The following is a 25,887-nucleotide window of genomic DNA, read 5'->3' as shown; positions in this document are numbered from 1 at the left end:
TAATGTCTTTACTTATTATATTTAGGTCTTTCAGACCATAATGCCAAAATCTTATCTTTGTAAGTTTATACATTATATGTTCCAATCATTAACCCTGCAATCTGTTACTGTCTTTGAAGTTTATTAATCTTGCCACTCATGAACACCCAAATATCATTACCTTCAGTACTCATATTTATTTTACTTTAATTTGTACCTGAGGTACAAGTCCAAAGACAAGAGACAAACATTTTGGGCACCTTTGTGTTAAATAATTGTGATCCCAAAAGAAATTTCCATGAAGAATCAGAATGTGTGTCACCTGAAAAGGAGAAGATGACTAGAATTAGTGTTCCTCTTTATCTGACTCTCTCTGAAGTCAAGTCAAAGAAAGCAAGCAAACATTAATTAAGCATTTACTATGTTTCTGGCACTGTGTTAAGTGACAGGAATACAAAGAAAAGCAAAAACAGTCTTTTCCCTTAAAAGAGTTCACATTCTAATTGGAAGATATGTGAATATTTAGGTATCTATGAGACATGCACAGAGCAGAAGAAAAGAAATCATAATCTTATAGAGGAAGACACTGATTCTAAAAATTTTCCATGTGGGTTTAGTGGATTGTCCTTCATATACAATTATATATTATGCAATGGTAGAGACAGCACAATAGAAATCAAGAGTTGGTCTTATATGAATTCAAACCTTACCCTCAACATATACTGATTGTATTGAATAAAAGATAGCTTAATCTCTCAGTTAGTTCTCTAAGATTATTAATTACAGGTGAGTACCTGAACTGCTTTGAGGGAATTTTCATAGCAGGATTCCTCAATAATAATAATCAATAGCCTGAACAGTCATCCAAATACACAAATGTTATTCATTTAACAGTGAGGACATTGTCAAAAAGCAGGTAGTCTTAGCAGCTAAGTGATGGCAGCTAGGCTAGAGCATTGACCCTGAAGTCAGGATGACCTAAATTCAAATCCAGTCTGAGACACTTGATACATACTTAGCTGTGTGACCTTGGATAAGTCACTTAAACCCATTTCCTTTCAAAAATAAACACACACACACACGCACACACACATGTGTGTGTGTGCGTGTGTGTGCGCGCATGTGTGTGTGTGTGTGTGTGTGTGTGTGTGTGTGTGTGTGTGTGTCTGTGTTTCGGGTAGTAAATTAATGGAATAGATAGTTATTCAAAGCTCGTTTCTTCCACTAGTTTAAGATCAATTTGAGGCAGAAGACAATTTCTTCCATTTCACATTTATTCATTCCCTCTCAACTTGAGACCTGTAATATCTAGGACCTTTTCCAGTGCATAATGATCATTTAGTTTATATTACTTATATTCACTTCCAAATTCTTTGAGTTCAAATTCTTTAAATACAAGTTTAATCTGTTATTAAGCACTGAACTACAAGTCTGAGGGGCTTGTTTGAGGAACTAGTCTATGATCTTGTCTCTACTCCTAATTGCCGAGTAACAATGGGAAAATTAGTTCAATGATATGTTTCAATTTCCTGACCTATAAAATTTGACCAAATAATCTCTGTTTGGTTATCATTCTTATATTCTAAGATCAAGTAATTGTTTGAGTTTTGAAGTAAATCTTTGAAGATATTTGTAAAACTGACCAAATTAGCCTACATTACTATGTTTGCTATTACTATGATCATAAATTATTTGGGCAGATGTAAGACCAAAGAATCATGTGTAGCTCTACCTCTATATATGTGATAAATGCCAGAAGCCATAGGTAGAGAATGACGAAGAATGTAAAGAACATCTTCATATTTTCTTAAGTTTATATGAAATATTGACCTAAAATATGCCTTTCTATGTAACTAGGTCCTGATTAATGTGAAAAGTAAATTCTTTAAAAATAATTCTATTTGTTCAAATTACCGCTACATTAAGATATAATTGTGTGAAGTATAATAATTGACTTTAGCCCATTGGAAATTTGCAGTGTGAAGTCAATTAATGTAAACACTTCTAAGGATTTGAGTTCACACTGATAGGGAATTGAATGAACTTGCAATTGGTATATATCTTTGATTATAAAATATCACACCTTGAAGCTCTAATTCAATTCCTCTTGCAAAACAGAAATATTTGGCAGGAACTTCTCTCTCTGTAATACATTATTCAAATCCCTCCTGAAGTTTTAGGTGGATGTAAAATAATCTTGTGCTATTCAAATTGCCTTTTCTTTATATTTGAAGATCTTTCCTTTTGTGTAGAGAATTTATTTTGTTGTTGTACTTTTTAATTTACAACTGTTAAATCTAACTATGTGTCTTGGATTCTGCAGCACAGTGTTGTTTTTTCTTGATGCGGTCCATGGGTTCTTTTGATTGATATTTTGGGTTTTTTATATATCATAAAATTCTGAGCAGTTTTCTTGTATTATTTTTACTTTATGATTTTCAGGTTTTTGGACTTTTCATAGTTTTCTGGAAAACCTGTAATGATAAATTATAGTTATCTCTAGACATTATCTTTTGAGATCAATAAGTGTTGTTTATAGAGAGATCCTGAACATTATTGCTTTTTGCTTCTTTTCTTCAAAAGAAGAAGAGATTGTTCTTTATTTCAGAATACCTGGATTTCTAATAAGTTGTTCTATTTTTGTTTTGTTTCTTTGGTGACATTTGCCACCAGGGATTTATTTTTTCCCCTTATTGGGCTAATTATTTTGGCAGGGAAGGCTATACATTTTATTTTTCTATATCTTACTTCTTTCTTAAACTATTCAGGGATCTGTTGGCATGGTTTTATGATTTCTTGGGAATCCATAGAGTTCAACTTCATTGTGCCTTGACAATATTGTAATAATTATGCATAGATATCTGGAATCATTTTGATGGTTTCAAAGCCTTATTCTTTAGCCTTATTAATATATTGGTAGTTGATTTATCTATTTGTTCTCAATGCTTTTAACTAATTTTCTTTCTTCTAAAATGTTTGGCAGTTTCAATATTTTTCCTCTTATTCCTCTCTTGCTCACTTTCCATCCCTTCCAGTTCAATGGAGGGCTTAACAGCATCTGTCTGTTCCCCAGCTGACTTCTCAAGGACAGAAAAGAGCACAACTGGAAGCCAGTTCCCTTTTTCTCAGACCTGGAGGAGCTCCATATACATCCTGGTACCTATCCTTCACTTCCTTCTTTTTCTCAATTATCTGATTGAGCACTCTTGCAGCAAAACATGCAATTCCAGAAAGAGAAAGTTTCTGTTTTTGGTATACTTAAATTAAGGAAATGTAGATAAGGAGAAGTGAGTTCTCTGGAAAGTACATGAATTCGTCTGTGTAGTTTTCCAGAACTGGTGGTTTTGTGCTAAAGGTAATACAGAGTGAAGATATAAGGGATGAGGAATAAGACTTTTTGCTGCTAATTCCTCAGATTGTTATGTTCTTAAATTTCTTGGTTTCTTAGATATTCTAAAGCAGAAAAACTGCTTTATATCTTGCTCACAATTCCTATTTTGAAGATAATGAGAGCTATGTCTACTCTTTCATCTTATTGGTTACATGCCCCAGCAATCAGTTGTTAATATTTTTAAAGTTCAGCAAATTTTTTAGCCTCATCTACATAACAGGCTTGAAGCTAAATAATTATATAATTCACTTCAACAAATATTTATTAAATATCTATTAGATGAATGTAACTTTACTCGACAAAATTGATAGCAAAAAGAATGTAGTTGTTATCATCAAGGAGCTCCTATGTTACTGACACTTTGTATTATGGATCAAATTAAGTGCAGAATGAGTTAATTATTTTTAAAAAGAAATTGGTAAATGTCCTCTGTTACAGAAAGCACCTGGGGAAGTAGGGAAAGAGCATATATTCCAGTCTGAGATGTCCATTTCTTTTTCCTTTAGGCAATAGGAACTCATTGAAGATATTTGAGTTTTATAACATAATCAGGTGTATATTTACAAAAATGTATGGTTCAAGATAGAGATGAAAAAGCTTGGATTTTAATCTAAAAATCTTTATTTCTCTTAGCAGGAAACTAGGGTTATACAGCAGAAAGATTACTTAGAATAAAATCTAACTTTGGATTTTATTTCAAACTCTGTCACTGCTTTGCCAACTACCTTTAGTAAACTATTTAATTGTAGAGCAGTTTTCCCATTGGTAAAATAAGGATAATATTACCTGTCCCCTACCCACTGCACAGTGATGTTAAGAGGATTAATGGGCTAGCCTAGTGCTTTGAGGTCCTTGGAGAATAGCACAGTGTAAATGCAAAGTATCAGCATTAATTGAGGCCCCAGGCATGTCTCTTAAACCTCTCCTCCACTGCTTCCTCATCTGTAAAATGGGAAGACTAATAACTCCCTGTCTTACCTAATTAATCTTTGTGTACATGAATTAGTAAATGATGGGAAAGTAGTTTATACAAGATAATTGTGCAACATCAAAAAATTAACAATTTTTTAAACATCCACAAAAAATAAATTTTGCAGATAAATGCATAAAGCTAAATCTGAGATGTACATATGTACATAATTCTTTGAAAAGGAAACATCACAATGGTACTTTGTAATTATAAGTGGTTGAATGTAGTACCTTTTGTAACTCCCCAAAAAACCTTAGGAATATGAGTCTTCGAAGGGCTCTGATTTATGATAGAAACATTTTTATGAGTTACGTGTAATATTATTCAAACTAGAATATTCCAAGTTAATGATATTCCTCTATCAATTTACACTACTGACTTGTTATTTAAAGATAGTAAATAATGCATGGCATGTAGGAGACTGAAAGATAAAACAATTTATGCATAAATGCCTTCTATTTTAACCTTCATTCTCTTTTTGTTTTTTTTTCAAGGCAATGGGGTTTAGTGACTTGCCCAAGATCACACAGCTAGGTAATTAGTGTCTGAGTTTGGATTAACTCAGGTCCTCCTGATTCTAGGGCAGATGCTCTTTCCATTGTGCCACTTAGCTGTCCCTAATACCTTCCATTTTGTGTATATCTTCTTAACATTATTTACAAAAAAAGGTTTTCTGGTTTTGTTTTTGTTTTTTACAAACATATGGCAAACAATCTCCATTGAGCTTCTAAAACATTAAAATTACCCACTTTCAAAGATTTGGAAATGAGAAACAATTTCTGTTCTTCCTTAGATTTTCCAAGTCTATTAGGTATGGGATAGGTGCTTTTGAGAAGTAACCAAGTAATCCCCTACATCTGTGGCATCTGTGTGAAAATGTAGCTTATTGAGGGCAGGAACTGGGTTTTCCCATAAATGGAGCTCATAATGTCCTGAACTGTTGTGCATGTACTGCAATTACTCTTATGTCACATCTAACATGACAATCTACCTTTGTTCATTTTTCCTAAGCGTCAGTCTTGTGATGATTGCATTGGCAAAGCTACATGAAAAATGTTACTGTATCAAAAGTGAATATTTTTTTACTAAAATCTGTATTTTGGTCAACGATCCAAATTGTCCTTCTATATAAATATATGGAGATAGATTTAGACATGCTGAGATTTGGTACCTGGAGGGACTCCCATAGGTTTCCTGTTGTTTTTTCTGCAATTACAATTAAACAATTCCACATCAACCTAATTACATTTCATTGGTGACACAGAACACCACTAACATTTTGTTCTTTTCTTTTTCTTAGAGTCAAACAGGCACAGTAATGAGACAAACTCACTAGGCAGGGAGGCCTTAATGTTTTATATGTTCCTCCACTATATAAAGTTAGTTTTTATCTGAATTCAAAGGCATGTTAACCTGAGGTTAAGAACAATAGCCCCATTTTTTTTTCTATTTGCTCTGTATCCCACAGAGCTCATCAAGAGAATTTCCTTTGAAATAAAGACCTTAGATCCAGGGCAAGATAAGAAATTGTTCCTAAGATATTGAAGAACCAAAAAAAATTAATGTTTTTTTTTGCCAGTGACTGATTGTTTCATTATTTTAGTAGAAAGCATTGTAATATATAAAATAATGAAGCTATGTGGCTAGTATAGTGCTATTTACATAATTATTCAATGAATGAACTCTCACAATCTTAAAAAACTATGTTACATTATAAAATGTACTTTACTACTACTATTACTATTATTCCATCATATAAACCCAAAACACATTTGAGGTTTTTCTTATCAAAGACACTGGAATGTTTTGCCATTTCCTTCTTTAGCTCTTTTTTACAGATGAGGAAAATAAGACAACCAATGTTAAGTGATTTGCCCAGGGGCATACAATTTGCAGTATTATAGGCCAGATTTTATCTCAGGTCTTACTGCCTCTAGGTTTAGGCTTTAACTGTTCTAACAAACATACTGACCTAGTGCAATTATTCACTTATTCAAGAAAACTGTGTCTCACAAGCTGAAATAAGATGCACATAAATTATTGAACTATGCTAAAAGAGAAATACAAATATTCATTCCCTTTGACCCAGCAATTCAATTCCTATGTCTATATCCAGAAGAAATCATAAAAGACTCATATGTTCCAAAATATTCATAGCTTCTCATTTTGGAAATTGAAGGGATAGCCATCAATAGGGGAATGGTTAAACAAGTTATGGTACACGAATACTATGGAATACTATCGTTCTATAGGAAACCATTAATGGTCACACTCTAGAGAAGCATGGAATGACTTATGGGATCTGATGCTGAGTGAAGGGAGTAGAGCCAAGAGAACAATATATACATCAACAACAACACTGTGAGATGAATAACTTTAATGGAAAGAGCTCCTCTCAGCAGTTCAGAGAGTTAGGACAACCCTATTGGACCAGTTATGGACAATGTTAATTCCAACCAGAGGAACAAAACAAAACAAAAACAACCCTTCAGAATCTGATGAACACTTTATTAAAATTTTCTCTTATGTTTCTCTTTCCCTTAATTCTAATTCTTCATACCCAAAACGACATGTTTATCAAAAACATGTTTATTGGTGCAGCTAGCTAGATGCCACAGTGGATAGAGCACCAGGCCTGGAGTCAAATCCTGAGTTCAAATCCAGCCTCATACACTTAATAATTACTTAGCTGTGTGGCCTTGGGCAAGTCACTTAACCCTATTGCCTTGCAAAAAACCTAAAAAAAAAATGTTTATCAAAAATATGTATGTACAATGCTAACCTGCCTGCCACAGAGGGGAGGGAGATGGGGAAGGGAGGGTGGAAGGAAATTTTGTAATTCAAAAACAAACATGTGCATATGATAAAAAACAATAAACTTTATACTCAAAAAAAAGATGCATATTGAGATTTTTTTTCTAGAGCAAGCAAATAGGAGAGTCAGTGGAGAGGTTTCAAGTAAAATGCAATGATAATTTGACAAGATAAATAGAAACATATCATCTGGCCAGAGAATGCATTCCAGGGGCTACGTTATGCACAGTTCTGGGATCTTTCTCAAAAAGTCAAGTCGTTCTGACAAAGGATTCTTATTATATGGAGCCTTCCTTATTAGGTGGAGGCATGGTAGTCCAGGACTTTCCAGAAAATTCCATTTTGGAAATAGGAAAGGAAGCATGGCCCTTTGGGACATTGCAGGGACCAGGAAAGTAGTTTTATTCAGGCAGAAACCTTCTGGTTTAGAGGTAGAAAGGAGCTCTCTAAGTATCCCAGATAAAACCTTGAGGAAACTGCTATCATTTTATCTTCCCATATCAGAGCTGAAGGACACAGCAAGGGGAATCATAACCAGATCCCTCAAGTCACTTTTCATTTCCAAAGTTTCCTGTTGTTGGGAAAGATCCTCCACTACATAAAAAATGCAATAAAACTCAGGTGGAATTTTATAGCTTGCCTGATGGGATATTGATTTATTCCTTTGAAAAAAATCCCAAGGTAGGTTCCCCATACTTGTGAACATTCTAATCTAATTAGCTATTTTCTTCACTGGAGCTGTTTCCACCCACTGCTACCCATTATGACTAGAAAATTTCCACCACCTGCTACTCAACCAAACCCCACAATACTTAAATCACCAGGTATCTAAAAGTAAGTCATCACTCCCCTTACTTGTACCCTGTCCCTAAATCCTCACCTTTTCATCCATCCCTATTTTCCTCAATCCTATCCTTCCCATGCTTCATTCTAACTCTGCTTGCCATGTCTGTTAAACCCTTTGAGGTTACTAATTCAGGTCTCTTTTTTCATGTCCCTTCCTCTCATATTCCTCCCATATTTTGATACTTTCAGAAACACAGTATAATTCAGATAACATCACATCCTTAGTCATCTTTCCCCCATCCCCACAAAAGGCAATATGTTAGTCTTTATATTGTTTCCACAGTATACATTGATTTAAGTTGAATGTGATGAGAGAAAAATCATATCCTTAAGGAAGAAAAAGTATAAGAGATAGCAAAATTATATAAGATAACTTTTTTTAAAAAATTAAAGGTAATATTCTTTGGTCTTTGTTCAAACTCCACAATTTTTTCTCTGGATACAGATGACAATCTCCATCAGAGATACCCCCAAATTGTGCCTGATTATTATACTGATGGAATGAACAAGTCCATTACAGTTGATCATCACCCCGATATTGCTGTTAGGGTATACAATGTTCTTCTGGTTTTGCTCATGTTGATCAGCATCAGTTCATGCAAATCTTTCTGGTCTTCCCTGAATTCCCCTCCCTCCTGGTTTCTAATACAATAATAGTGTTCCGTCACATACATAGACCACAGTTTATTAAGCCATTCCCCAATTGATGGACAATCACCAAATTTCCAATTCTTTGCCACCACAAACAGGGCTGCTATGAATATTTTTCATACAAGTAATGTTTTTACCCTTTTTCATAATCTCTTCAGGGTATAGAACCAGTGGTGTTATTGCTGGATCAAAGGGTATGCACATTTTTGTTGCCCTTTGGGCATAATTCCAGATTGCTTTCCAGAAAATTTGGATGAGTTCACAGCTCCACCAGCAATGCATTAGTGTCCCAGATTTCCCAGAACTCTTCCAACATTGATCATTTTCCTTTCTGGTCATACTGGCCAGTCTGAGAGGTGTGAAGTGGTACCTCAGAGATGCTTTAATTTGCATTTCTCTAATAAATAGTGCTTTAGTTGCTCATAATTTTTATAGCACAGCAGTCTGTTATCAATATATTGAATGCAATAGTGAAAGCAGTACTTGAGAGCAGTAGTGTTGGAAAAAGGATATCACATTTATAACTGACTACAAAATCAATTTGTATTCCTACTATATGATAACAACAATGACAATACAGTCTCCTTGGCCTGCATTTTGAGAGCTATCATTTCTAGATGAAAAAAGGTAATATTCTTGCTCTACTTTGCCCTGATTAGATTGATTCTGCCGTATTGTGTTCAGTTTGGGAAACAAGAGTAGAGGAAAGCTATTGATTGCTAAGTTGGAATATGACCTGCAGAATTCAATTAGGTGGTGGAAGACCTTGAGTCTATATGTGAGGACTGGCTAAATATTGTAAGGATGTGTAACCTAAAAAAAGACTCAAGAAGGAGTAAGTGAAGAGCTGTCATTATTTTGCTCTGCTCATCCACAGAGGGAAGATGCTTCAAGAAACATATCTAAAATTTGCTAAGAAAAAAAAATCTTGCTAATAATTTGCTTTATCTCAAAAATGGACTAACCAGCATCAAGAGTAAGAAGATCCTCTTCACTAGAGTTTTCAGAGGAAGGTTGAGTGGTTCTTTGTAGAGAATTGGTTAAGTAAAATAACCACTGAGTTTTCTAGCTCTAGAATTTTGTACTTTAGTAATTTTAAGTATGTGGAAGAGTTAGACTATATAATGAAACTACAGAATGAATATATTAGCATTTTATGCACTGAGGCTTAGCTAGGACAATATTTAGCGTAGATAGTCCTATGAAATTATCTACATGTTTTTTCTTATAAGGTATAGATTATCAAAAATCAGTTTTTACTAGAAACCTCAAGTATAAAAATATAGCCAGGCAAGAATGGCACAGACATCAACAAAGGAAATCAAACAATATTGAACTAAAGAAAGAAAGAGCTGCAAAAAAATTTGCAACTTTTTTCAGGGTCTGCTTTTTATAAAGAGATTTTCCTTCCTAAATAACTCACCATATGAGGCACTTACTCTATCTGGTCCTCAGTTTCCCCAAATATACAAAAAATGATAGCCTTAGACTTAATAATACAATATGTCTTTCAGTTGTATGAATCTAAGACTACCACAATACCAATTTACTTACACATCATAGATTATAAACTTCATAGCTGCAACCCTAAAAGTACCAAAAATGCAGAAAAAATGGTTTCACAGTAAGTTAGCAAAAGTTTACTTTTATTATAGGAATGAATATCTCTGCATTATGCCCCTAAATTTAGAACTCAATGTTTATCATATCTCCAAACAATGACCAGACTCCAAATAGGTTTTGAGCGGTATTAATTTGCTCTTGAAGTCAAACTGCTCTATAACCAGTTTTCAGGCTTAAGTCATAGTGTAAGAATTTTTGTTCCCTTCTTTATGAATAGATTAAGAAAATATTGTTTTTTGTAATTCACGAGAAAACCAATTAAGCCTGACACATAATGAGCAATGATGCCCCCAAACAAATCAATTTCTGTATAACCAATTACAGACTGATGTGAATTCATTCAGAATGTAAAAGGATGCAGTAATGTAATTTCTACAAATAAAAATCAATAATTGGCAATATAACATAGGGTCAGAATTCCCCAAATTTTCTGCAGGCAAACTGCACATTCTTGTATGAGTCTAAATCTTTGTTTCAAGACTTACTGTCTATCTAGTATAATTCCACTTAGTTATAATAAATTATGCCATATATACATACAAATTACATACTAAAAATAGAAGCGGGTAACACTCTTTAAATGATAGTAGTTGGGAAGTTAATTCTGCTTCAAAAATGCTTTTTGTTATGTCATTTGGGCATGGTCTTGCGCTGTGCTCTCTCACAAAAAGACTACTGCAAAGGTATCTCTGCTGTGCCTTAGACCAGGAATAGACAGATTCCATTCAATTCAACTAGCATTAAATGCCTCAGGTGCATGCAGATCACTGTGTTAGCTAGGAAAGGGGAATGAGGGAAAGGAAATACTAATTTATATTATATATTATTTTTATATTATATATTATATTTATATTATATATATTATATATATATATATCCTACTATATGCTGGCACAAGTACTGTGCTAAACTTTGTTTTCAAATATTTATTTTATATTTTAAGGCAATGGTGTTAAGAGTGATTTGCCTAAGATCACACAGCTAGGTAATTATTCAGTGTCTGAGGTCAAATTTGAACTCAGGTCCTCCTGACTCCAGGGCTAGTACTCTATTCACTGTGCCACCTAGCTGCCCCTGGTAAGCATTGTTTTAACAAAAATTATCTCATTTCGTTCTCCCAGCAAATCTACAAGGCAGGTTCTGTTATTATCCATTTAACAACTGAAAAAATTGAGATATAGAGGTTAAGTGACTTGTTCAGAGTTACACAGCTAGAAAATATCTGAAGCTGTATTTGAAAGCAGGTATTTCTGACTCCAGATCCAGTTCTCAAAGCCCTGCACCATAAGGAATGATACAATAAAGGGTGCCTCCATTTATGGAGATAAAGCTGATTTATAATGTAGTATGAATTACCTTTTGTGAAAAGAGCAGTCATTTTATATATATATATCTGAGTACTAATTACAATATGAATAATTGAAAACAATAAACCTTAGCTATGAAAATACTTCTATGAGTCAACTAGGTACACAATGAATTAACTGTAGGACCTGGAATTAGGAGAAACTGAGTTCAAATTTTACTTTAAACACTTAGCAACTATGTGACCCTGGGCAAATCACTTAATTCCTGTTACTCCCTAAAAACAAAGATACCTATAGATTATGCTTCAGCAAAAATGTTCAGAATGAGTATTTTATCAGATATCAGCAATCTAGAAATTAGGGATTAATTTATTTTTTTAGTTAATTTCTAAACTTTAAAAAATTGTGAATAATAAAGATTAAATAAATGTATGTGTTTTTCCCCTGAAGTACCTGATTGTTAACTATTTACCTGCACACCTTTATATAACTCTTTAAATATTGTTTCAGCTCAGCAGGAATGAAAGAGAAGTTTCCTAGATATAAAATCACTAGAACTACTAACTGTAGGCTAATAACAAAAACGACAATGACAACAACGATGATGATGATGATGATGATGATGATGATGATGATGATGATGATGAAAGTGGTGGATGAAAATGTTGATGATATTTGGCATTTATACAGCATTTTGAAGTTTTGTAAAATGTTTTGCACCCAGTTTTTCATTTGAGTTTTATAATTCCTTTGACTGTGCTGGAGCCAGTTTTTATAGAATCACAAAGGGATTTTCTGTGTGAAATTTTACACCTCAAAAATTGACAATGATTCGAATCAGAGATTTAGGGCATGTGACACATATAGTTTGGTTCTACCATGGCAACTGTATGTAGGTCTTGAAATTCAATAAATCTAAGAGCATTTTAGGGGTGAATTAATTAAATATAATAGTCAAATGATGTTATAAATATCCAAATGATCCTTGGCAGATAAAAGATTTCCCACCAAAGTAATGAAAACAAATAATCATTAAAATTAAATTTAAGTCTATGGAGGCTACATTTTGTTTTCAGGGAGCTGGTTGTTACCAGAATAAGGCTGCTTCTAGCTCTAAATCTATGTTCTTATTACTGTTTCATATGAAGAAGCAAAGCAAGTAGAGAGAGTTTACTCATATCCTGAACTTATATAAATAGGGCTTTGTCCCAGTTACATGAATCAAGGGAAGAGCATGTCTTGCCCAAAATAATTGCCATCCTTAGGCTCCTTCAAAAGTATGTTAACCGTTGGCGTGGCTAGGTGGTGTAGTGGATAAAGCACTAGCCTTGGAGTCAGGAGTACCTGGGTTCAAATCCTGTCTCAGACACTTAATAATTACCTAGCTGTGTGGCCTTGGGCAAGCCACTTATCCCCATTTGCCTTGCAAAATAAAAAACCTAAAAAAAAAAGCATGGTAACCCAACTAGTCCCATGGATTCTTTAGGAAGATTTGTTTCCCTCTTCCAGCAATGGAATTTTGCTTTGAGCTACCACTATTTTTCTAAGTCAGATTGTTTTTTTCCATCTGTTTATGTAGCTATTCCTCCACTTAACTGAACACTAGAACAACAAGAATTCATTTTGTGCTCTAATCTGTGTTGTTTTTACAGGCAAAAAGAAAGGGACACATATAAAACAAAGATTTTCATACACTTGCCTACTTAGAAGAAACTTTTTACCTAAGTAGGAGGGGGAAAAGCTGTTGGTAACTTTTGGGTTTGGGAAATCCTAAAAATCCCTAGAAAAGGAGTGGGATTTCTTGGATTAAATTTTCTAAAAATATGATTTCCTGGGAAGTGTAGGTCTCTGAAGGACCCTAGTAAAATCTTGTCAAACAACAGGCAAAAACTAATTTTTAAGGGCATAAACTCTCAAGATAGTTAAAACATGAGATCATTGATCAAAGGGTCATTAATTTATAGCATAAAGGACCTGGGAGGTATTTTATCTAATTCCTATTGATAGGAAACTTAGACCTTGAAAAGTTAAACTTCTTGCCTAATATCACAGATTTGTTTTCATGAATGAAGAATTTGGATTATATTTTCTAAAGCTTTGAGGGAGTTTCAAGATCATCAAAATATTTTAAATACCAAAATGGCATATCTGCCATCATGCACTCACAGTACTAGATTTATTTAAGAGAAAAGATTGACTGAGTTGGAAAATATCATAGTGGGCAAATTTACTGCCCCTCATTTGCCAGTAGAAAACTTCTTGAGGCAAAGAGAAAAAAATGTCCAGTACAACTTTAATTAAGTCAAATAATTATTCTTTTTTTGTTTGCAGTATTTGAATATTTATATTTGATTCATTCAGCCTAGATGAGTAAATTCTGCTAGTCTAGTTCACTCCCTGGTTATCACTCAGTAACACTTGGCCTATATCTATTCTGGCTTCATAGCTCTGCCCCAAGTATAGAATACCTATTTACATGATAGCACACACAGCAGCTTTAGGCAGGATATATGTGAAGCCAGATAGGCAAAGGACTAATGGCATACTTGTGTTTAGATTCTCCAATTGCAAAAGTAATTTAAATATTCTCATAACGAGGAATCACTATGACTCCATGTGACCACACTGAATCTGTCAAGCAGAAATGGGAATGGAAGTAGAGAGAGATGTGATTCCCCATCAGATTCAATCTTTCTAAAAGAATGGTGGGAGTGAATAAGCAAAGAGTGAGTAGAACATTGCAAGTATTATTTTCCTTAGATATTCCATTTCTATTCTCTTGTAGTTCACAATCGTTCAGTCAGTAATAAGTGACACAGTTCAATAATCTCAGGCAATTTTCCTCTCTAGGCATCACTTGATTCTTTCATCTGTAAAATGAGGTGATTGGACAAGATGATCTCTAATGCACTTCTATGCTTTGGAAAAAGTCCTGGAGTCAGAGAGATCAAGACTGAGACCACTAGAATGTAAGCTCTTGGAGAGTAAGAACAATTTACATTTTTGTATTTTCATTCCCAATGCTGGAGGTCACAGGGTCTGGCATATAGTTATTCATTCATAAATGATTGTTGATTGATTAATTGGAATGTCAGGTCTCACATTTGTTTGTCCCATAAACATGGATGCATTACTTAAATAAAAAAAAATCTTTATTTCCTCATTTATTAGAGATAACGTATGGTATGCTGGATAGAGAGTTTCTGATTTAGAAAGATGGAAGCTCATCTTATCTCTAGTGTTACCATTTTTATAACTATGGGAGAGTAAAATAACCTCTCAGTGCCCTAATGCAACACTTTAAAATTACAAGTTGCAGACCAGGGGCCTGTCTTATTTGATACAGAATTGCTTACCCTAAACTGATGAAATTGTAGAACTTGTCAAAAAAAAAGGAATAAGGATAATTACTGAACGACTTACCTTGAAATTTCATAAACCATGAAATACTATATAAATGACTATTTTTATTATTACAGGTATAAGCATGACTGCTAGTCCAGTTGTTCATTGTAAATCCAGATTGTTGGGGTAATTTCTCATAATTGGAGCAGCTTCTTTTGCAGCTGTCCTTAACCAGTTATCTTTTATGGCTTTGCTAGTCCCAAAGGTTTGCTGCCTAAACCTTTTACATTTAGGATTAAATAGGTCAGTAAAGAATGTTTGGCAAAAAAGAAAGGTATATGAGAAGTTAGACCTTTTGACAACAATATGCAGTCTCTACCTCCCTTCTGGTGGATTTGTGGCCCAACTCTGACTCCACTAAGTAGGGAAACATTCTAATACTGTCCACTTTAAAACTTTAAATTAGACTTCATTAGGGTTATGTCATCAAAGTGATTAATCTCTCCAGTGGTTACATTGCAACCATTCATGCCTTTTCATCCTATGTGATTTTTGTCTGCACTTTCTCACAAATTCTCCATAAGAGATCCACCTAATGCATGGAGTCTTTTTCCATACCTTTTATCACAGCAGAGTTAACATTGTAAGACCTCCTAAAATAAGATCCTTTTATGGTGAAGAGGTCAATTAAACATGCTAGACTGTTTGAAATATCACTATAATTAATGATGCATTATAAAAAGGGTAGTTGGTAAACATTTAACAATCAATACTGTAAAATGTACATATGATTTGCTTTTTAAAATTAATGTTATGAATTATTATCTATTTATTGATATTAATATTTTTAACAATCACTATAAGTCTAAGCAATCAAGGAAACATAACTCAAACCCTGATTTGTAGTATTGGCCAATTTTTGAGGTGTCAGTGCTCAGAATAAATATTTAGCAATAGGCTCTCACCAGTCAGTTGGTTGGCTCCTACACACCATTGAACATGCAACAAATTATAAATTATAAAGTTAGGATCTTCTCAAATAAAAACTGAAAACATTGGGAGGGAAAGAGTTATACCAATCTCAGGTGCCTCTGATTTATGTAAATATGCTGGTAATCTTGTGCTTACATTTTAGGTATATAATCACCAGACCTTTTCCTCAGGTACCCAGAACCTATTAAATCTATAATTTAAAAAGACTAGACTAAAGTGTTTAAAATTCGGGAGGAGGGGGAGGAACTAGTCTTTAAGGAGTTAGATCTTTCAAGATCTAAATCCCATAGTTGTATGATACTAGGAATCCATCTAGTCACATTATTTTACAGATAAGTAAACAGAAACTGGATATAATTAAAGTGACTAAAATAACTGACATTTATATAACACTTTCAGGTTTATAAAATACTTTATATATGTAACACTAGATGTCATTGTGGAACATGAAGATATCTGCACTCTCTTCACTTTCCCCTCCCTAAAAGGAAGATTAGATCATGCCAAGTAGGCCAGCTCAAAGATGAGATTTTCTTTAGTGCCCCTCTTCTCTGAGAGTAAAAGGGTAGAATTTAACATTTCAGAGTAGCTCACACACCCTGAGAAGCACCATGGTTCCAATAGATTCATTCACCTAGGGGAAAATGAAATAAGATCCACTTTCATATTTTAGGGTTCTGCTTGGGAGAGTTAAAGGATCAATTATGAAATTAAACTATGACTCAATAGCCCCTAGGAAAGTCTTTTAACCTCCCATGCTGGGACTACAGGATCCTACTGTGGATAGACTGTTAAATTCAAAATCCCTCAAGGATCATCCTCTCAGCATTCAACCAACTCACACACTCAGATCTCAAGTAATAACAGACTCACAGACAATGAAAACAAGCTCATTTTTAAAAAGAGAAGTAGGCTTACAAACTAATGTCAATAATGGAGAATAGCAGAAAAGAACAGTTTTTCCCGTGCCCTTTACACAGTCTAAATGAATGTGAGAAGAAAATAGGGGAAAGAGTAAGGAAATGCCCCTACCTCCCAGACTCTTGACTTAACAGAAAGACCAAGGAAGGAAAAGGAGAGAGAATTGTCTACCATATAGATCCTTCTTTTACCTACAATCCTGCAATCCTATTTGTTTTTTTTTAAACTCCATTGAACGATTTCTACCCTGCTTTGGGGGTATTGGTTCTCAACAAGAATCACACTTCCATCAATCTCTCTGGTCTACAAGATCCAGCCCTTAGTCCCAATATTATATGAAATATCTTAGCTCTTTGACTGGGCCAAGGGGCTGAAAAAGACTGCCCTGCTATTATGGTTTACAACATTTATCCTTGAGAATTTAGCAGAATGATGTTATTTATATACATATTTCAAATTTATTGATTATCCATACCTCTCCCCTTATAGAGGGAAAGAACATGTTCATTGAAACCTTTCTAAGTGTACAAAATATAACTGCTGATTGAGTCACAGTGACTGGTAAAATGTCTCAGGTCAAATTAGTTGCTTTGAAACCCCAACCTGTTTCCTCTAAGGGAATTTCAGTCATTAAACTATCCCCAAGATGAATGGGTTGGCTCAGACTTTTGAATTCATGGCCTATTGACAGAACCCATCTTTGGTAAGGATACATGTCTGCTTAGTACCATTTGACTTCTTTTTAACCTGTTTCTTTTCTCTCATCTGTGGAGATAGTAGACAGGAAGTGTGTATGTGTGTGTGTGTGTGTGTGTGTGTGTGTGTGTGTGTGTTGTTCATTTCCATAATTCACCAAATATTGTGTTAACTCCAAGTATGTGTAAGGCTATTCTGTGTTTCCTCATAATGATAATAGATTTAAACCTGGTTGGAATCTTCAAGCTCGTCTCATTTAAACCACTATTTTATTAATGAAGAAATAGAAGCCCATAATGATATAATTACTTACCCAAATCTTACAAGTGATTAATAACAAAAAAAAAATCTGTTTTCAAATACATATGCTCTAAGTACAAATTGAGTGCACTTTCACTTTTTAATCATTCGCCTGGGGCATATGGGATGTTCATCATGGTCCCCTTTTAAGGCTGCTCATCCACCCTTGGGGGTCCTCCTGGTACCCAACTCCAAAAGGTGTAGCAAAACACAGTGACCACATCCCCTTAACACTGTCTGGGTGGGGCAGCTAGGTGGTGCAGTGGATACAGCACCAACCCTGGAATCAGGAGTGCTTGGGTTCAAATCCAGCATCAGACACTTAATTACCTAGCTGTGTGGACTTGGGCAAACCACTTAACCCCATTTGCCTTGCCAAAAAACATGTAAAAGAAACTGTCTGGACACACAAGTTAAACCAGGTTGAGAATAACTAATGGGCATAAAACCCATTGATGCGTTTGGGAAACATGTGAAGAGTTTCCCTAGAGTTATATGAGAACAATTTGTTCCAACAGCCATAAAGGCAGCTGAAGCAGGAGTGGTGGAGTGCTTAGAGTTTCATCCACTGCATCCAAGGTCATGGCCAGTTGTCTTGCCTTTTGTTCTGCCATTAGACTTCAATGTCTCAGGAAGGGAAAGTGAGCAAAATTCATTCCACAGTGAATCTCTATGCTTTACACACACCACACACACACACACACACACACACACACACACACACAAAGCCCAAAAGGATCTCTCTTTTAAAAGACTGAATATGGTTATGTGAGGCAACCCTGTATTTAACTTAAAAATAAAAATCAACATTTACCAAAACTACAACTTAAAAAACTGAAATTTAGGTGCGATTACTTATGTACATTTTGAATTATTTAACATTTTCTTTACTTGCACATTTTCTGAAGCATGCCAAAGAAGGTGGTATGCTATCTTTATTTTTTCCTTTATCCTGAGAATGAAAAACAAAATAAAACAAAACACACAGAATAAAACAAACAAACCTTCTAAATCTGATGAGCACTTTATAAAAAATCTTTATGTAATTCTTTCCATTAATCCTAATTCCTTATGCCAAAAATTACTCATTTGTAAACTTGTTTATCAAAACATGGATGTAAAATGTTAATCTGACTGTTCCCTGCTGAGGGGAGGAGGGTGAGAAGAAGCGTGGAAGGAAATTTTGTAACTTGGAAATATGCATGTGCATATGGATGAAAATAAATAAATTAATAAAAAAATTTTCTTTCCTTACTTTACTTCAGAGGAATATGTAGTAATGTGAATAGCACTGAATTTAAAGTCAAGAAAACTTGAGATCAAAGTGCAACTACAACACAACTAAACCCATGATACAAGGCCCTGAATGTCTGTGAACCTCTATCCACTTCCTACTGTTATAGAAGTATTGAAATCTTCACCAGTGAAAGGAACTCCCAGACAGCATCTGTGATTCCCTATGCATTTTCAGTTTGTCATCCTTCTAAGACCTCTTAAAATATATGTATGGAAATATATATAAGAAGCTGCTTTTAACAAGTAAATGTGAGGTAAATTATGGGATGAGGAAAAGGCAGGAGATGTAAGTGAAGAATAATTCATCACAGAAAATATATGAATGAGCAAATGGAAAAGTATCATTCTTCAAATTATTCTCTAAAATACAATTAGTTCATGCCTTTATACAACATCTTCATAGAAAGCAACTAGTTGAACACATACATAGGTAACATACTATTTACTGACTGAACTGCTCTGAGGAAATGGTTCTAACAAATTTTGCTTTTCAAAAAGTAATTTTTATTAAAGAAGTTACTTCCAAAATACTAGCCTTTCACTGAATTTTTAGTCTCCTGTTCTTAAGGGCAACTATGACTTATTTGCTTTTTTTATAGATAATAAAAATTTCAGTTGAATATTTGGCAAATTTTCACATAAGGACCATGTGTAATTCAAGTGAGATTTAAGTGAGCAATATCATATAAAACAAGCACAAAGGGATTCACTTTCTTAATCATAAAACAGGAAAGGAACTGAGCCTTTATTGTACCCCATCTTTGTTCTAAATCCATGATTGGTGCTGTAGGGATTGTCATCCAAGTGACCAATAGAATTATTTCATTTTCACTTATTTCTAATCTTTCTAGTCAAGTGAAGTAGAAGGGGCATTGAATTTGCCATTGGAATACTGTGTGCAAATATTGTAGTATTACTACTTCTTTCATCTTTTTCACTACTTTTTACTAACTACTACTTTCTCTCTGAATCTGTTTCCTCATTTATTAAAACATATGTCCAGGGATTGGACAGAATGATTTCTAAGATCACTGTTATGTCTTAAGATTGTGTATGCAGTATCCAGTATCCGTTTCTATCCCTCATCAAAGGGAGTTTTTATATCACTTTTCTCTCTTTACAGAAGGTATATGCAAACCAGGTGAACTTGAAATGTGGTCATTGAAAATAAGGAATCCTATAGGTGACAGAGGAGACTAGGGGAAAACAGTTAATAACTTTTCCACCATCCTTTTCCAAATGTTTGCTTGAACTCATTTCTCCTTTACCTCTGGCACTTAATCAATACTTGAATTGAATTTAACTGGAACTGCATTGGGAGGGTTGACCAATACTGTCCCTAAGGTAAAAGGTACTTCTATTTGCAAGTACCAAGCAATGTAGTTTCTGGAGCAGATGGTTGCCGAGTTCCCTTCCACCTCTCAAATTCCATTACTCTGTGAGTTAATTTGGAATCTCCTTCAGTTAGAAAATTAGACTCAGCTAAAATATGATAAGAACAGCAAAGGGATATTTACTTCTTGTTCATGTATAGACACAGGCACTAATCATATACTCCAGAACTCCATTCATAAGATATTTAGTTTTCATCATTTTTCTTCCTTCAGATTTAACCAACCATAGCCATCTTCTAAACCAAAGAGGGAGGTAGTTCTAAATTTAGAATTATAACAAAACAGCAACCAATGCTTAATCTTCTCTCTTATCACTACACTATCCATCTCTTGCTCTTCTTAAATAATATTTGCATCGATGATATCTCAGGACCCTCATTTAATAGTCCATTCCCTCTTCAGGCACCAGTGTCCTGAAATCCAATCACTTGTCATACTAAATGGATTTTCCCAAATTAGTCTCTACCTTTGCTGTGGCAGTTAGCTCCTTTAATTTTCCACTCCTGCAGTTCAAGACAACACAATTGTACATTATATTACTGTCTCTTTCAATAACAAATAGGATAGAAACCTCAGGAGAACTGAAGCATGTGTAGAGGCAAAGCATTAATATGCCCCATGATGTGCACATGTGCAGTAAGACAGCAATAATATTTATGACTGAGTCTGACATAGTGGTAATCTTTTATGGTGTGTATGCATATGAAAGAGTGGGGGGGGGATGGAGATGATATCTGGTTCTACAAGTCTAGAAAATTAGTGGTCAATTCATTCAAGCTGGGCCCTGGGGAAAAAAGCAAGCAAATAAATAAACAAACCAAAAACTGGTTCATGTTGCTCAAACTGAATATTCTTTGTATATAAATCCAATTTAATAATTCACAATGAGAAATTGAATTGCTAAGTAAAGTGGATGTTTATATTGGTTAGTCATTGTATTATTTTCTCAGCAAGGGAACCTAATGCACAAACTAGTAGGTTGTTTTGTAAAATTATATTCAGGTGCTGTCTTAAGGGGAATGTTTTTCATATTCTTGAACTCTGACAAATCAAACTTTTCAATCAAAGAGATCTACTTGCCAAATGGATCAGATATGCATATCACCAAATTAACTGGACTTTGAAAGAAACAAACAGATAAATTCTTATTCTCTGGATAGCTACTGGTCACCTCCTTGAGTAACTGTGTCTTCCTGTATTCCTTTGCTATTACAGCGCATCTTCATTTTAAGATTCTTTCTCCCCTTGTTACAATTGCTAGATTTGCAGTTTATTTTCATAAACAACTTTTTTTAATTTTGAGAAAAACATAAAACCATTGTTATTAGCATTTTCAAATAACTTCAAATTTCAAAATAATTTTTCATGCTGCATGAAATCTTTCATTTGATTCAAATGAGGTATCATTACTGGACTCATTGAAGTGTTAGATTTTTCTTGATATAGTGGACAAAAAATGAGCTTCAGAATCAGGAAAACCTTGGTTCAAAAATCTTACACTTGATACTGCAGTGTCAGATTTTATATACTTGGGCTCAAAGGTAACTGCAGATGATAACTACAATCATGAAATTAAAAGATGTTCGCTTCTAAGAAGGAAAGCTATGGCAATTCTGGACATCATAGTAAAAAATGGAAACATCAGCTTGTCAACAAAGGTCCATTTATTCAAAACAATGGCTTTTCCAAAAGCAATGTTTGGCTATGAGAGTTGGACTATGAGGAAAGTCAACCACTGTAGTTTCAACATTTTCAAAATATGGTGTTAGAAAAGACTTTAAAGAGTCCATTGGATAACAAGGAAGCTCAAAGCAGTAAATACCTAAAGAAATTAATTCTGACTATTTCCTGGGAGATCAAACACTGAAGCAGAAATACGTTGATCACATAATGAAAAGTGAGAACTTCCCTGATGATAGGGAATATTGAAGGGAAAAAAAAGGGACAGCAAAGGCAGAGATGAATGGAGAGTATCATGGAAGTAACAAATATAAACTTGCACAGATTTCAATTGATAGTGGAAAATAGAAGGACTTGTCCTGCTATGGTCTATGGGGTCATAAGGAGTTGGCTCTGACTGAATGACTGAACAACAGTAAAAACTCTAATTATTGAAACTTTAAGTCCTAGTTTCCTCATTTTTAAGGTGGACATGATACATTTACTAAACTTCTCAGTGTTGTTAGGAGGCTTCTATGTGGTAATATACATAAAACATTTTGCAAAAAAAAGTACTATATACATGTCAGATAGTATTATTTTCTTTTTTTCTCCTTGTTTTTATTTTTGCAAGGACAGGGCTAAGTATATTTCAGCTAAGTAATTATTACATATCTGAGGTCACATTTGCACTCAAGTCCTCCTGACTCCAGGACCAGTGTTCTATCTACAACACTACCTAACTACCCCAGACATTATTATTTTCCCCTGATTTTGTCCCCAAATTGAGACTCCTCTTAGTTTTTAGCTTGGCCATTAGTTTCAGCATGGTTACTATCTATAGCATTTGTTGTTAAATTGTCTTCTTTCTAAAACTCTGAACAGTTTAATTTAAGATTGAAATGAGTGATGGTTAAAACAATAAAACTGAATTTCATTATACTACTGGTGCTGCAGGATTGTACTAATTTTCAATTTTGTAGGCTCCCCAACCACATAGCAATATTTTTTTGTTTTGATTTTGTTTTGATTTTTTACATAGTTGTTACATGAAAGATCTTGTGAATTGTGATATATCCAAAAGGCATAAACAGTGAATTTGTTAACAAAAAAACAAATATTCCACGGCTAATATAATCATTTGTGGCATTAAACAACTCAAACTATTACAAAGAATACATTTTTGAAAAGAAATTTTTTAAATAATTAGACTCATTGCAAAAGGAATCTTTCATGTGGCAATCTGGAAGCAGCCAAACAAAACATTGCAATTTTTATGAATTGTTTTGGCCATGACCTAGATAGAAGATATGTTTTCTCCTCACCTTTCTATGAAATTTCCACATTAATAATGAAGTTTATAAAGCATTTTATTAAATGTATTAAAACTTACATCAGCAAAATATATAAAATGTGTTTATAAATCAGATAAAATGCTAACCCCTGGAATACAGTTATACTACAGGCCCATTATTAAAAGGAAAGAGGACTGAGCAGCTGTATAAATTAATCACCACAATCTTACTGCTGGGCCTAAGGTTTATATCTGCACTAATAAGACTGGTCTAAAAATGACTTTCATCAGATTGCTAGAATAAACAATGGCAAAATGAATTTCATGATCTCAGCACTGATCTGTGTGCACGTCTTATCCTCTACCCAATGTAATAAATAGCCCTTGTTTAGATGACAAGATTAAGTGAGTTTGAGGACCAAGATGATGTATTTGTCCAGAGTGCCATTTCTGTACTGTCAAGCAGCCTGGTGAAGCTTGTACTAAAATAAAGGGTCCATGAGCAAAAAGCTTTTCATGATCTGTATCAAGCTGACTTCAAGATAATTTATAAAAGGAAAAAATTAATGGGAAAAGAACATCTATATTTTGAATACTCCTTAAAATTTTGATCTAATATATTATAATTATATCAGGAGATTTCTTATAATACTCACCTTGTCTCCAAACCTAGTAATTAATTCATTCTTGAAAAAGTCTTTTTAATGGTAGTAAGTGTCTGTAACAAGAGAGAATAATTACTGTACAATCCTGAAGTTTCTCTCAGAGTCTGTCAATAGAAGCATACTAAATCAAAATCTGATCGAAAGCTTTCTTGGATACTCATCTAGAAAATAACAAACAAAAAAAATCATTTCCCAGGGCATGAACTTTTTCACATACCAAAAACTGTATTATGAACTAAGTGGTTCAACCTCCCTAACCTCTTGCCCTGACTAAAAGAAGAGATCATTTCTTTACACAGAAAGTTCTTTTTTGGATTACTTGGACTTGAATTGAGGTAAACTCATTGTGTATGTAGAACTTAAGCAGCAGGTGGAGCTGATAAGTTCAGTTCCTCTGGAAGATTTAGTAGGAAAAATAGTAAACTAACAGTCACGAGTATTATAGCACATTGGGTAGAAATCAGTAGTCTTCAATTCTCTTCCTAGGATAGTAAACTACCTGCTTAACTACCATATTGATTAGTATCAAATTCACAGTATGCTATTACTCTTGGATCTGATTCACAGAAATTGTTTTCTACTTACGTCCATATTGTATTAGTAAAGTTGATTTTTAAAAAATCCTGTGTAGAATTTGATATTTGCTCAAAAGAAATGTCATCTTTCCATAAGAGAGTCAGATCAATGTTCTGACTTGAAATATTTTTGGATGCTGACTTTCTCATTTAATATTCATCTTTAATACTACATCTAAACTCTAGTCATCTATAATTTTAGCTAGGGTAAAATAAATTCTTTCTTCTAAGTCGTTGCTCAAAATTATAAACAGCTTAAGAAGAAGATACTCCTCCAGATACCTCTCTTCAAGTCAATTAAATTATGATAAAACTAGAATTAGAATTGTCTTACAGGTCATCTGGTCTATAGTGGGCTCAAATTTAAACTTACATAGGAATACCTTCCCTAACTGCTAATGACTTCCTTCTGAGATTACTGGTCCATATTCAGAAATTACATGATATATATTTTGTCTCTCTTCCATTAGAATATGAGTTAATAGAGAACCAGATACATAATAAACACAATGAACTGATTAATTGAATGTCTTTACTTTGCTGATGTGGGGAAATTGAGGACCAGAGATATTAAATAACTTGGACAAGGTCATAAAGGTAGTAAGTAGCAGATCAGGAATTCTCAACCTTCTGACTTCAATTTAATATTCTTTCCTCCATAGCAGATTTGTGATGGGTTGGATTCCTGAGTAAAAACCTCAATTTAATCTTTACCAGGTTAAAACAGAAGAGGAAGATATTTTCAAAATAATTATATGTGAATATGTGCCCAGGAGGGGTCTTTATGAATGGTGTAGTAATCTACCTTTCTAGTTCAGTTTGACCCCTTTGTTCTGTTCCATACTGCTTCTCAAACACTGCATAATTAATTACTATTCTGTAGAGCCAGTCATTCAACAGCTTCCAATTCCACCAAAGAACACTGACATCTAGACCCTGTTAACAAATCTTATACAAAAAAAATAGTATCAAAGATTTTCAAATCCTTGATTAAAATATATATATATATGTGTGTGTGTGTGTGTGTGTGTGTGTGTGTGTATGTATATATATATATATATATATGTATATATAAATATATATATAATATATATATATATGCAGTAAGTTGTGAACCTTTCTTTGGTTCCCTAATATATTGAAAATCCATGACACATTGGCTTTCTCT

Source organism: Macrotis lagotis, chromosome X (assembly GCF_037893015.1).
Source record: "Macrotis lagotis isolate mMagLag1 chromosome X, bilby.v1.9.chrom.fasta, whole genome shotgun sequence".
NCBI classification, from domain to species: Eukaryota; Metazoa; Chordata; class Mammalia; order Peramelemorphia; family Peramelidae; genus Macrotis; species Macrotis lagotis.
The sequence above is the reverse complement of the archived record's forward strand: the minus strand, read 5'-3'. Positions refer to the sequence as shown.